This window comes from Mytilus galloprovincialis, chromosome 6 (assembly GCF_965363235.1).
Source record: "Mytilus galloprovincialis chromosome 6, xbMytGall1.hap1.1, whole genome shotgun sequence".
NCBI classification, from domain to species: domain Eukaryota; kingdom Metazoa; phylum Mollusca; class Bivalvia; order Mytilida; family Mytilidae; genus Mytilus; species Mytilus galloprovincialis.
In genome coordinates, this window is record NC_134843.1 from 58458715 (window position 1) to 58473786 (window position 15072).

At 31.8% G+C, this 15072-nt stretch overlaps 2 long non-coding RNA genes across 3 annotated transcripts in view; one reads left to right on the plus strand and one right to left on the minus strand.

Moving 5' to 3' along the window:
* Window positions 1-15072, minus strand: part of LOC143079982 (uncharacterized) — a 250721-nt gene that overhangs the window by 1247 nt on the left and 234402 nt on the right. The window lies entirely within an intron of this gene.
* On the plus strand, window positions 8067-13122 carry LOC143079975 (uncharacterized). Of its 2 annotated transcripts, XR_012979571.1 has the most exons (3): window positions 8067-8699; window positions 10651-10737; window positions 12459-13122. It is a non-coding gene; the product is annotated as an uncharacterized LOC143079975 (long non-coding RNA). The 2 variants fall into 2 exon arrangements; XR_012979570.1 differs by having other exon boundaries at window positions 8067-10737.

Genomic DNA, 15072 nt, shown 5'->3' on the forward strand with positions numbered 1-15072 from the left:
TAACTTATTACCAAGTTCACAAACACCAACGTGTTTGTCAGATACTAGTTTTAAGACATGTATAAATGTTCCAGACCATATAAGTATTTGGATCGTACGTTTACGGTCCGAAACATATAAGTATACTCTTACAGTCCGACCATATGCATACAATCAGACCATTTGAGTATACCCGGTACTTGTACTGTCTAATACCAGAGCTCAACCAAACATGTATTTTTATTTCTACTGCAATTAAACTTTTTGTATTAATCTATTAAAGATTTCAGTTATGTTGATCAATCTGTAATGTATATTTGTTTCTAATAAACTTGACCAACTTCTTAAAATTGGGCATACTGTACGCGTAGTCTTAATACTCATATGTTCTGGAACATAAACATGATTAACAAGCATTCGACAAGATGTCATGCTAAAATCCCTTAATAGTAGTACTAAATTTTGAGTATATATATATGTAAATCCAGAGGCTACTTACTGAAATTCATGGCAAACACTCACCAAAAAATTAAAGAGGATACAATTTAGAGGAAGGACTGGACAGATGAATGCACAAACACTATTAAGACAGAGCATAAAACTTACCAAAAACAAGATTTTTTACATTTATTCTTCAGAAGCAGGAAAATTGAAAAGTTTTTATTTCTTTCTCTGCTGTCCATGGTATAAACTTTAAATTCATTCATGCAAAATATGAAAATCTGCAAAAGTAGGACCTTGAACCTCAGCTTATCCACATTTTGACTTTTGAGCTGCATATTTTTTTTTCTTTTCATCTTGCTGACAATCTACATGATCTAAACATAAAAAAATGATAAAAACATAATTCTAGATTAACTTTGTGTTTTTATTTTTGTTGATACAAATAATTTTTCCCAGCTTAAAAGGAAAACATCATCACAAAAAAGGAGGTCATACTAACCTCCGAAATATTTAAACAAACCAAAATTATTACTTGATTAAGATCTTGTCATAAATTAATGGCATTGATACTCTTATTTTTGAAGACCATATATATATATGTCTTTTGCATACTTATATTTCTTTGTATGCATATTAAGATTAATTCCGAGGACTTAAGGTAAGTCATTTGAATACCACCGTGCATAAAACTTGCGCAACTACGATCCGAAGACTGTCAGATATGTTGAAATATTATTTCGGGATTAATTTATGAAAATGAGTTTTTCACTATTAAAGAGGTAATTTATTTATTAATAAATGATCAAAAACTCAATCATTATCATCCAGTGAATGCAACTCCAATTCATGGGGTCAAAAAGTCAGTTTTTACAACATATTTAAAATTTTTGATAAATATTTGGATATGATTTGGAACGCCAAACACTACCTTTACATCATTTTTCAAAATTTGTGATTTTTTTTTTAAACGAGAAGAATCTACAAGATCGAATTATTTTTTTGTGTATAAAATCAAGTTTTAATAACATTTTCTAAATTGTATATAAATTTGGTTGAAATTCAAGAACAAAAATTAGTTTCTCAAAATTTGGGATTTTGTGTTAAAAAAATTGGATTTTACCCAAATTTTGGTCCAGATATCTCAAAATTACTTATGAGGCTTTCCTTCAATATAACACAAAAGTGTTTCAAATAATAATTAGGACTGAGAATTGACTTAATTTAGTTCTATTAGTAATGAGTATTTACATTAATCTTTTTTCTGGGAAATCTGGGTACAGTTATCTCCCCTTTCTGAAAATCAGAAAATATTCAAGCAAATGATGAAATATTTCTTTAAAATGCAAGGTGTTTTCTTATTATTTTTTTTTAGATCTATAGCTTTGCTACAATTTTAGAGAAAATAAGAAAAATCTGTCTCATGGAATTTTTTTCTCAACTAGGGAAAGATTACAAATGCCAATTTCCCTGTAATATCTATATAAAAAAACTCGAAAATACACAATACTTTGGATGAGGGTACTGACCAAACAAGCACGGTGACCCCCATTTTTTATTGTTTTTTTTCGAAAGAGTATTTTATAAACTGTATTTACATAAAATATAAAAAAAATCTGTCTCAAGAAATATTTAGTGTTGATCCACCTTAAATGTTAAATTAGCATGATTAATTTTACAGTTTCTCAGCTCCATGTGTACAATATCAGAGTATCTTGCAATACTGTATATTCTGATATTTAGAACATATTGTGAGGTTTTTATTAATGCATATGAGAGCTGTATATCATTCTCATTTCTGAGACATATTTATGAGCTGAAGACCAGTGCCAAAATTTCCTCACTGCATTGAAGACCCATAGGTGACCTTCGACCGTTGTCTGCTCTTTGGTTGTGTTGTTGTCTCTTTGACAAATTCCCAGTTTCTACTTCCCATTTTATAACATGTATGCAAATTTTTCGTAAATTACAATAATCAATCACGCAATTATTGTCCATTATTTATTTGTTATTGAAAATAAGCAAAAATAAATGCACACAAAATTTAACATTGTTAATAAAGGCTTTTTTTTTTAATTCAAAACAGTTGCCTACACCGTTAATTTCCTTGTTTGATTTATTTCATATTTTTAAAGCCTTAATAGCTAGCTAGATGGTATGCCTGGATGGATCCAGCCATTTTATAAAGGGGGTTCCCTGTTCCCAACCCAGGATTTAGGAGGGGTGGTTCCAACTATAAGTTCCCATTCAAATGCATTGATTGTCCAAAAAAAAAGGGGGGGTTCCAAGTTGAACTTCCAATCCCAAGAATCCTCCCCCTGTGATCCGGAATTTTTTTCACTTAACCACTGGGGATCTCAACCATTTAAAAGTTTTTCAAACATGTGAGGGTGGGGGTGACCCCCCATGGACTCTCCCTATATTTCATTTGATGTGTTTAATTGTTCAATACAAGAATATATATGGTTTAAGGGTGGGGATCTTGACCATTTACAAGATAATAGCACATTCTCAAATTGAACGGGATGGGGTGACCCCCAGGGACTTCCTTTTAATTTTAATTGATTTGTTTTATCGTCCCATTCAAGAATATATATGGTTTAGGGGTGGGGATCTGGACCGTTTACAAGATAATAGCACATTCTCAAATTGAACGGGGATGGGTGACCCCAAGGGACTAACCTTTAATTTTAATTGATTTGTTTTATAGTCCCATTCAAGAATATATATGGTTTAGGGGTGGGGATCTAAACCGTTTACAAGATAATAGCACATTCTCAAATTGAACGGGGTGGGGTGACCCCCAGGGACTTCCCTTTAATTTTAATTGATTCATTTTATTGTCCCATTCAAGAATATATATGGTTTAGGGGTGAGGATCTAAACCATTTACAAGATAATAGCATATTCTCAAATTGAAGGGGGTGAGGATTACCCCCAAGGGACTCACCCTCCCTTCTTTCTTCCCCCAAAAATACCTGATCACCCCCCCCCCCTTTCCTCATTTCAATCACCCTGATATGATCTGATATAAATTTTAATAGTTTTATCACTTAGGCAGCAACCATTTGATTTTCTGGGGGGGGGGGGGGGGGGGGGGGGGCTATGGTTTTTTTTGGAAAAAAAAGTTTGTTTCCAGTTTTTGGAGAAAAAAATAATTTGTTTTTGATTCTGAGAAAAAAAAATTGTTTGTTTCACCCTCAGCTGCCACTATATGTAATACTAAAATTGAAAGAAAAAAATTGTTTTCGACTTGTTTGCACAGAAAAAAAACCATAGCCCCCCCCCCCCCCCCAGAAAATCAAATGGTTGCTGCCTTACAATAGGAATAGGAATTGGTTTAAATTCCTCAATTAATTCTAGTCGGTCAAATATATGAATAAATTGATTTAACCTTTATACCATTAATATCAACATACAGGGGCGGATGCAGGAATTTTCGAAAGGGGGGGTGCTAACCCAGGGCACCCAGGGCAAAGGGGGGGGGGTGCAAAACATATGTTCCGATACAAATGCATTGATCGGCAAAAATAAAGGGGGGTGCGCACCCCCGGAACCCCCCTCCCCCTGGATCCGCCACTGACATATTTCATTTTTCATAAAGAAGGACAAAAGTTTTCTATGGGTAGAAATTGATATAGTTGCTAATTTGGGAAGCTTTCAAATTCATAGCATGCCGGTGGCTGTGTTCAAAGTGCTGGTTTTTTTTTTATCACCCTCGTTGTTTGCGGACTAACGATTTAGGCCTGTGAAGGATAATAGTGTGCGTGCATTAATTTTCTATACCTTCTTAATTAATATTTTCATATACTGACGGCAAGTGTTGTAATGTATCAGTGTCTTATTTGAGACCAACGTGCTATTTACATGTGCGATCGAAAATGCAGGGGAAGGAAACTTGTCAATTGTGTTTATTTTTAATCCAAAATAAAATAAGCCGCCGTCAAATTAACCTTGGGTAAATTCCTCAAATTGATGACAGAGGCTTCTTTTTTTTAAGCTATATTTTTAATGACTTACACGTTTTACCATTATTCTTTTTCTTTCACTATTCTATTTTTTTTCTTTGCCCGTTATTCTCTATTCTGTTAATTCACATCCACCATACCCTCTTGTGTGGACTTTCGGTGGTTTATTTTTTTAGTTCTGTGATAAGTCAATATTTCATGCAGGTTCATGAAATAATGGTTTTATGCATATCAGCCAAGATTGTGCGTGGAATTTTAATAAACAATTCAACACCACACGTTATGTGATTTTGATTAAAATCGATGCACATGAATTTGACAGCTAGTAGTGACCCTTTTACAGGTAAAATCCAATTAACAAATTCTGACCTACTGGCATTCAACACAAATTACCTACTTGTGTGTATATTGATAAATGTGATTGTATGTCAATACCTCAACATCGTGAATACGCCATGTGAGGTGTTGGTTATGTGTGCTAAATATATAATCTAAAGTTGTGCTTGTAATTCAATGCAGATTCAGAAATGAAATATTTGTTATGAATGTATATTATTTGTCTTTATTCTATTTATTGAAATATGAAATATTCCGTACAGATTTATCATCTCTAATAAGAAACAACAAGATTTTATTTTATTTACAAAATATATCACATAAGTAAAAAAAAAATACAAGTATATGGCAGATTTTTACATTAAAATAATAAATACCAAATAATTGCAATACAAACAAAAAATAACTTAACTATATTGTTTACTCAAGTTCCCATTTCGCCTTTGTTAATTATCTTTTAATACCTGAAAATTTGTACTAAGGCAAAATGGAATTAATTATATATAAAGATTTTGACAGCTAAGGCGAAATGAGAATAAGCCGTGCTACGGGGTCACTGGTGGCGCCTTCAAAACAGAAAAAAAAATTCAAGTAAAAAAGTGTGGAATTTTGTTGTTGAAAATTTACGTTGTAAATTCCTGAAAAAATGTACTTAATTCCGTTCAACTGCTAACATGTTATACATAAAATAGGATAAAAAAAAAAAGCAATGGGTATAAAAAAAAAAAAAACTGAAGAAGAAAAGGAAAAAGGAAAAGAAAGTCGTTGAATTAATTATTTTACAATTGTTTAAATATATGCGAGAATGTTTTAGGCAAATTGTCTTTATTTACAGATAAATGTATTTAAGTTCAGGAAATGATTTATTCTTCTGGCGGCTTCAAATAGTTTTTTTATCGATAACTTATACACAAGGAGACATTTTTGACTTTTGACAGCATGGACCGCAATTAATTAGCAAACACAAATTAAGACACAAAATCGTTTACAAATAAATTTTATAGATTCAGATTCACTCAATAGTTTATTATAGAAGGAAAAAGGGGGGGGGGGTAAATACGCTCACATACTTCTAAAAAGATTTGCATATGAAAGCTGTCTAAAGATAATTTTAAGTTATTTCAGGAGTTTTGAAAAAAGAATATATATATATACAGTTTAATTTTCAACGTCTATACTGTTCCAAAAAGGTGATTCTTTTTAAAGATTTGGTACTTCAGTTTCGACTCAAAATTTCTTTTTGAATTGTTAGATGGCGAACTATTTAGGATAAGATTGTATCTGTTCTTTAAGTTATTATGGTGATATTGGCGACGAGATTCATTATATTATAGCAAGGGCTTGTACAAATCCTTGATTAAAGAATTTCAGCAATATAAATAGACGAAAGTAGACAAACAATTATTAAGATCTCCAAGCGGGCCAAATTGTACATCGAAAAAGATCTATATTTCTAAACGTTTTTAAATGATATAACTTCTTCAATTATTACATACCAAAGAAAAATTTATTTAGCATATTCATATAATTTTATATTTTTTTTCAACAAAGACACATTCTCTGCCATCACCAATCAGTCCAAATCATTAAAGATCAATTGACAAAATTCAAATGATAATTGGTATTGAATATGATCATCGGTCATCCGTGACGTATTCTAAAATCCCAAATAACGGCGCATGTCGATAGATAGATAGATAGTTTATTAATTATCGTCTCGCCATTTAAATTTCACCAAGGGGTTGAAGCAACGAAGGACTTTATAAAACCAAGGATGTGTAAAAAAAACTATGTACACTTATACTTATTAATATTTCTATAACAAATTACAAAAACGTTTAGTGTAAAAATCATCGATTTATAAATGTTTCTTTTTGACTAAAATATATTTGCAGGTTTTGGCATTTTTGTAAATAACATTAATGTTTTGGCATCCCAATGCAAAACACAGGTGACAGCCGATTCAAACTTAAATAACTTCTTTAAAGTTGGTTTTATTTTATCGGAGACATATAATACATGTAATATATGTCTCAATACATGTATTTATGTCTCAAATTTTATCGAAACAAAAATTACAAGATTATGAAATAAGTTATGAATCGAATGAATACCCTCAACACTAAAATACATGTCCTAAGAGACTTTTTATGTCTGGCGTGCACCGAGGAGATCCTTAACGGTTTTTAGACGCACCATTATTATATATGCATATATTTGAAGCATTTTGCACATACATGTAATAGGTATTTATATGTGTGTATCAGACAAAATGACTTCCCAATTAGCAGAGGCGGATTAGGTTTTTTTCCGCCCCCCCCCCCCCCCCCCCACACACTAATCTTGGAAAATGGGAGATTATATAGGGAATCACTGAAGCATGACTGGCAGGGACCCCCTCTTAGGCAGTCAATGGGTCCCCTTTTGTGAAAATTTCTGGATCAACCACTGCTTAGTTCTAGTTATCTAAGGTCTTAGTGTGAAATATAACCAATAGGAATTGGTCTTTTTAAACACTTCTACATAGGCCTACATGTATACGTTTTGTCAAGGGTTGATTCATTACCGACCGTGCAAGGGCTGTATTCGTTAAAAACTTCCATTTGTTGGTTCATGCAATATTGAAATTATGTTTACTCAATGCGCAGTTACTAGTTACTGAAGTTGATATTTGCTACTTTTCTTCTTTATTTCATGTAATTGATTTTTTTATTAATTTCTTCGAAAAATTTGTGGTGTTTAAATAGGGAATAGACACAGATACCTAAGCACATTTAACAAAAGAAATTGTGTGTAATGTCATCAATCTGTATTACACGTAGACAGGATGTTCTCTAGAAAACTTTACGTTATACACACCGGAGAGTACACGCACTGTCGTAATGGAAAATTACTGTATGTTATAATTACCTGTAATCAGCTTTGCAACAAATCAGTTGACTGACCATGTCATTACAGTTCAAACAGATTTTCCTCAAATCAAAATGGAATATATATATATATTCATTTTTATATTTTTAAAATTAAAAACTTTAAAAAGTACACTTTGACAAAATTATGAAATATCACGAATTGAACAATTTAAAATAGTATTTTAACAAAGTTTAAGATATATAATTTTACAACGATCCTAAAAATATCCAAACAAACGATAAATCTAACGATATGCATAGGCGGATCCAGGGGGGGGGGGGGGGGGGCTGGGGGGCCCGGCCCCCCCCCCCTTTCGTGGGAAAAATTTGGTTGATATAGGGAATCATTGAAGCATGACTCGAGCGAGCCCCCTCTTAGGTCAGTCAGCGCCCCCCCCCTTTAGGAAAAGTTCTGGATCCGCCACTGATATGAACCTACGCAGTTTTATATCATAAGACACTTCCATGGACTGACACACACCAGTTTGCTAACTCAGTGTGCTGCGCCAGGGTGCTGGGTGAGGTGCTGGAACTTGATATACATGTATCCTTAAGTTACAGTTCTGTTTAGATTTGACTGCCTTTTTACCGGGAATTTCTATTCTTACTGTTAACTGTTAGTATATACTGTTCCTGGCTTAGAATGATTCTCTGCTCAGCAACTGGTGCGTAATTAGCATTTTATTCAAATATCTTGTAGCAGTAAAAAACACAAATAAATGTATTTTTCAAATAGCTTTATTCAGCTTAATAATTATAGCCAAAAACAGCGAACACGGGGAAATAAAATGTTTTTAGTAGCCTTATTATTAAATCTCCAGGCGAGTGTGATCAAATAAAGAGGTTCTGCGTAATACTTGGAAAATCTTATCTGATTCAGGATCAATTCATCGGTTACACTCCCCTATCACCAGTGATTCTTCGTTTTTAGCTGACATTCTGAAAAAGGTGTGTACCGTGTTTACTCGCAATTTGCATGATTAATAACAGATATCGACTCGTTACCCGGACTACTGCAAACAACAATTATTCAGTTAACTGATTTAGATGGACATGATGGAAGGTAAACGGACAGAAAGTCGCAGGACAAAAAGTCACAGGACATAAAGTCACAAATTTGATAGGACAAAAAGTCACAGGACAAAAAGTCACAAACAATTTGTTGACAATTGGTTTGAGTATATATGAAAAAGATCTTGAAATATTTTCTTTTTATTACATACATTCATTTTTAATTTAAGGAAATTGCTCATAAAGCTTAATTGATAAACATAATAAATGGAAATGTATTAGATTTTAATCTTGCAAAGGATATATTTATGGGGCCATATTTATTGGCAAATTGAAGCCATTTAAGTACCAAGCCACTTTGACATTTTGTTTTCATAACAATTATTTGATTATTATTGATATTTATTGAATAAATTTTAATTACTAAGTTGCTTCTTATATAAAACTTCAAGAAAAATACAAAAAAAAGTGTTTTCTTGTTCAAAGAAAAATAATCTCTAAACTGAATTGTGACTTTTTGTCTGTGACTTGTTGACCGTGACTTTTTGTCCTGTGACTTTCTGTCCTACATTCAGATTAAATAAGGGTTTGGTTGACCCCGTCTCCTCTTTCTGAGACTACTATCTCAGTGATGAACTTAATGGTTTATGTATTGTGCTTGTCATATATGTATCTTGCATAAAAGCTCTAGAGCTTATGTTGTATTGTATGTATAACCAACTTTAAAAAAATCTTTTTTGTTTAGCCTGTAACAACTAACGAGTAAGATTTAGGTTTCTTATTTTTGTATTACAAACAATTATTACGCCTTGAAAGGATTTTGACGGCGTCCAAGAAAAAAGTTGAAATAGCTAACGTAACGGTACCCAAATTGCACCTCTTTAGCAACACTAGCAGCGAAAATCTTACAAGATTTTCTAGACTAAACAATTTGTTTTTTTATGATTTGATACTAAGCACATCTTTCAACATAGGTAAAACTATTTAGATATGCACAAAACGTTCACAGTATCTATCAACAGATGAAGTATTTACTGAAAAAGGAAAATGTACTGAAACGTAGCCATGCGACGTCATCAAAACGTCATCTTTTTAAAATGAGCAAATACAATATGTTACAAGTATCCATTTAAAAAATAATCATGATAATGAAGAGTAAGCATGGACTAATATCCAATTGTTCAAAATATTTAAAGAAATTAAGCAAAAGCTCTGTTATTAGACTTTTGACTATGTGAATTTAAGCATGGAAGCAGAGGGGTCCAGAAATGACAATGAAAACAATTCAAACCAGAAAACTATCAACCTAATTTATGTACAAAAAATGTAAAAACAGTTAAATGTTGCACATAAACAAAGGACAATCACTGAATTATAGGCTCCTGACTTGGAACAGGCACATATATTATGAATGTGGCAGGGTATAAGGAACTATGAAAATGTTTAGTTTTTGTGGTTTGGTTTATTTTCCGGATACTGTAAGCAATAAGGCCACTTTATTTAGTGAACGGAATGATTGTAAGATGCACATGTCTGTCTGTGATATTTTATATGACCGTGACCTCATTTTCATTAGTCAATGAAACACTGCATTGTTTATCATAATTATGCTTATAGTTACAGGTAGATTATGTTTGTAGGATATGTAACAATTGTAAGGTGTGCATGTCTCTCTGGCAGATTCATAAAACCATGACCGCATTTTATGGTTCTTTGGTCAATGCTAAGTTTTCTTGGTTTTGTCATTTTATCAGATATTATAAGCATAGGTCTACTTGTTGTACGGAATGAATTCAAGGTGTCATATAAAAAAAGATGTCTGTTTGCCAAGGTTAATTTTACTAAGACCTCATTTTCATAAAACAATGATAATATTAGACAGCAAGAATGAGGATCAAGTCGAAGTTATATACAAATGAGGCAAAATTTTCAGTTGCCTACTTTTTATGTATTAGTAGTTTTTTTTGGTCATTAAATGATATTGTTTACCCTTTTATGTGTAGGGCAAGAATATTGAAGATAAAGGGAAACTATAAACAGAAGAAATTATCAACAAACATAGATTTACAAAGGTCAACAAAGCCTAAATGGTAAGTCCACTGTTAAAAAAAGTTTTAGTCCTTGAGTAATGATTAAATATTTATTAAAATAAAATGTGGTACGATAAATGAGAAAACTATCCATCAGAGTTCAATTAAGTGGATGTAACCATTGTAATTACTTATTAGAGGCCAGTGATGACCTGTTAGTAATGAAAAAACTCATACCCTATACATGATATTGTAATCTATAGAAGACAACGCTAACAAAATTTGAAACGAAGCATCAATTCAAACTTCAAATATACCAGACTAATTTATAAAAAAACAAAATATTATGAAAAACAAAAATGACGGATATGAAACCACTGAACTATGTACAAGCTCCTGATATTGGACAGGCATATTATGGCTGGGTTGATATAAAAATAAGAAGCAGTCTGATTTCAAATAAGACTTTTCTCCAATAGAGATCAAATGACATTTAAGGAGGCTCGAGGTACATAAAAATTTCAGAAAAATATTAAATATTTTTTTTTTCATAACTAATTTTATTTATAACTTTATTAGTTTTTACTTTATCATATGGTACAGAAATCATTCTACAAAATCAATTCGTTTTGTCCCCAGACAACTTTTAAAATGTATATATTATGAAAAAGCTCCAAATTATCTCCCTTTGGTGCAGAAATGCCATTTTTTTGGCATGAGAATTGTAATATCTTTTCCAGCTAATCAGTGACCTATATTTTTTATTATCATTTTCAACTAACTTTACTTAAACTAAACTAATGTAAAATTTAAGCGATTTCTGTAATTAAGTTCTTTTTTCATTTCAAAATGACCTCTATTTCTCCTATTAGTTCAACAGAAAAAAAAGTACCTTTACAAAAATGTATATATGCTTCTTTCAAAGGCGGATTGTGAGTGTGAATGAATGGTGTCCCCATTTTTTTTAATTTAATTTTTCTATTTTTCTATAAAGTATAAGATAAAGTTCATTTATTATAGAAAATTATAGTGTAACCCTATATTAAGAAAAAAAATTGATTGAAACCTGCGAGCCCCCTTAATTTAACAAAAATAGTTCACTGTACAGCCTTTGACAATGAGCAAACGCTATACTGGACAGTGGTTTTAATAACCATGATAACAGCACAACATTTTAACAAATTGTAAAATTTTGTTGCAATGGGCTTATGTTCTTATGTTGTACTGTTATACCACTGTCCCAGGTTAGGGGGAGGGTTGGGATCCCGCTAACATGTTTAACCCCGCCACATTATTAATGTATGTGCCTGTCCCAAGTCAGGAGCCTGTAATTCAGTGGTTGACGTTTGTTTATATGTTACATATTTGTTTTTCTTTCATTTTTTTACAAAATAAGGCCGTTCGTTTTCTCGTTTGAATTGTTTTACATTGTCTTATCGGGGCCTTATATAGCTGACTATGCGGTATGGGCTTTGCTCATTGTTGAAGGTGGTACAGTGACGTTTAGTTGTTAATGTCTGTGTCATTTTGGTCTTTTGTGGATAGTTGTCTCATTGGCAATCATACCACATCTTCTTTTTTATATTAACTCAAAAGACTCCAACAAGGAACCAAACAATAACCAGTAATATGTAAATCATAGACACAAAGCACTGAAATAAGAGTACTAACAATAGATATTTAAATGAAAGTTTATTAAAATGTTCATAAACATGATAAAATAGCCATTTTATTGCTGTATTTCTCTTCACTGATAATTTTTGAGTTTTGTGTATTTGTAGGTCAGACATTTCGGTTTTCATGGTCATCATTCAACAGATCAATACTGAACAGAAAACTTGGAAGATGATATTTTTCTCAATAGGAGTCATACCATCACAATCATAGATGCTCAAGAACTTGACATGTAAATGCAACAATGTAATTATCAATTGAAAGAAGGAACGAATGAAAAAAATATTAGTATGTTGTTGTCCAAATAAACCTGCTTTGTCTTCTCATTTGAATCACTCCATCCAATAAAGATGTACGGAGGAAGATCTTTGAAGAACAGATTGAAAAATGTTTTGTCAAAGAATTGCGGGAATATTTTAGTGGATGAAATTATTTATTGACTTGACTCTTATATAGTGGACTGAATAATTGTACATAGCAAGCAGCGAAAAAGCAAACTAAAATTTTAACACAAAAAGTGTTTAAATTATAAATTTGCAAATATAAGCATAATATTATGTACACCACAAAGGTATATAATTCAAATTGTTTGCATATTCATGTATTGCAATGAAACTATAACAAAGAAAACCTTACTTCATGAAAAGAGTAAACTATTCAGTCAGAATATGAAATATTTTTTTTTATTTATTTCAACATGTCATCATTTTGTTTCAGTGAAAGAACTTTACTCTTCGACCTTTAATTTTATTAAACATTCCAAAATCAGAATTATAATCTTTATTGTCATATTAACAAATAAAAAACATGTGACAAAATGAAAAAAAAATTATATTTATATATAAAAAATATAAAAAAACTTGTATACAATTAAAACTTTTTACTTCCAAACAGCATTCATTGCAACATACACATACTGTATATTTATATCTATATATTTATAATTTGAATCCCATAGGATTTTATTTTGTACCATGGGATATTAAAAATCCCATGGGATAATAATAATCCCATGGGATTTTTTTTGTCCCATGGGACAACAAATATCCCATGGGACTACAATTATCCCATGGGACCAAAAAAAATCCCATGGGATTTAACCAAAATCCCATGGGATAATGGTAAATCCCATGGGATTTTGCCCTGTCCCATGGGATATTGAAAATCCCATGTTTTTATAAATCAAATAGCAAAATAAATATAATAGTAACAGTAGAAAACAAATGAAATTATTGAATCCCATGTAATTCCGCACATTTTGGTTATATACATGACACTGTAGCTCTTATTTGAGGCGGCGGCGGATTTGCAAATGAGTGTTTTGCAAATTTAAAGTGTCCAGTGTTCTACCATAATGGAAGCCATGATATAGTAAATGTATTGAATATACCATGCATGTTCATTGTATGAAGATTTATATGATTTTTAATGCAATGTTTAGAGACACGAGTCTTGGCGATTTTTTTTCGTATAGTATATGCACTATCATCACCAACGGATATAGGTACGGTACCCTTAGCCTGGTTCTCTGTTCAGGATGTGTTTCTGAGACAATGAAAAGAGAACCACGCTAAGGGTACATGTATCCGGTGGTGATTGTACATAGTGATATAGCAGCTTAAATACAATCTATATTTCTGTCACGATCTATGTATTTACTTCATCTAAATCTTGCAATGGAAAGAAAAGAATTACATTTACTATCGTAAATAATGTCAACAGTCCTATTTTCCTTGAGTTTATTTCATCAGTGGTATTATTTTTGACAACCATTTCCTATGTTTCTAGTCTGCTCATTAAATTTGTTTGGACCATGATATAGTATACTATGCTGTGTTAAATATTTTATCACAATCCAAATTCAGAGCTGTTGTAAGCTTAAATGTTTTTAATACTTACTCAACTGTTCAGGGTTCTACCTATGCAGAAAAACCTGGTTTGCTGTCACTCTTGACAGACTCTTGTTTTTAATTTAAAAACAATTGTAATTGTTAGCCCCTTAATAAAGTGGTGGCAATAAATATCACTAACCTGTACTTTCTGAATATATCATTTACTTGCTCCTCTGCCAATATTTCCTGACATGCTGTTGTTAGGTGGTTTCTACCCAGGAGAAACATATTATTATCTAACATATTCTCTTTCTGGAAGACATCAGCACTACTGACCTAATATTGTAGTAAATAAAATAATAATCATAGAAAACTATAATTGTTTTTTAATATTATGGAATAAGGTTATCTTTTTCACATGTCTCGCACTAATTCAGAAACTTTATAATTATTGAATAAGACTTCTCACACAAGACGAACTGCGTACCATGTAAATTCCGAATAATTTTATTTTTATCATCAATGTTGCTTTTACTGTTACAGCTATGTGTTTACATAATGTCAATTTGCAAATTAACAGGATAGAGCTTAATCTCGGAAATATCGTAATACACGAATAATAGTGTAGGAATCTGTTTCTCTAATTATTTTTATCCTCCTTTTTTAAAGATTTTCAGAAACTTGTTCTTTATATGCGACGTCATCAAACGTGGTCGCCTTTTTTCATGAGGTCAGAATAGGAAAATTCAGAAGCCATGATATATTAAATGTATTGAATATACCATGCATGTTCATTGTATAAAGATATATATGATTTTTAATGCAATGTTAAGAGACACGAGTCTTAGCGATTTTTTTTCCCGTATAATATATGCACTATCATCACCAC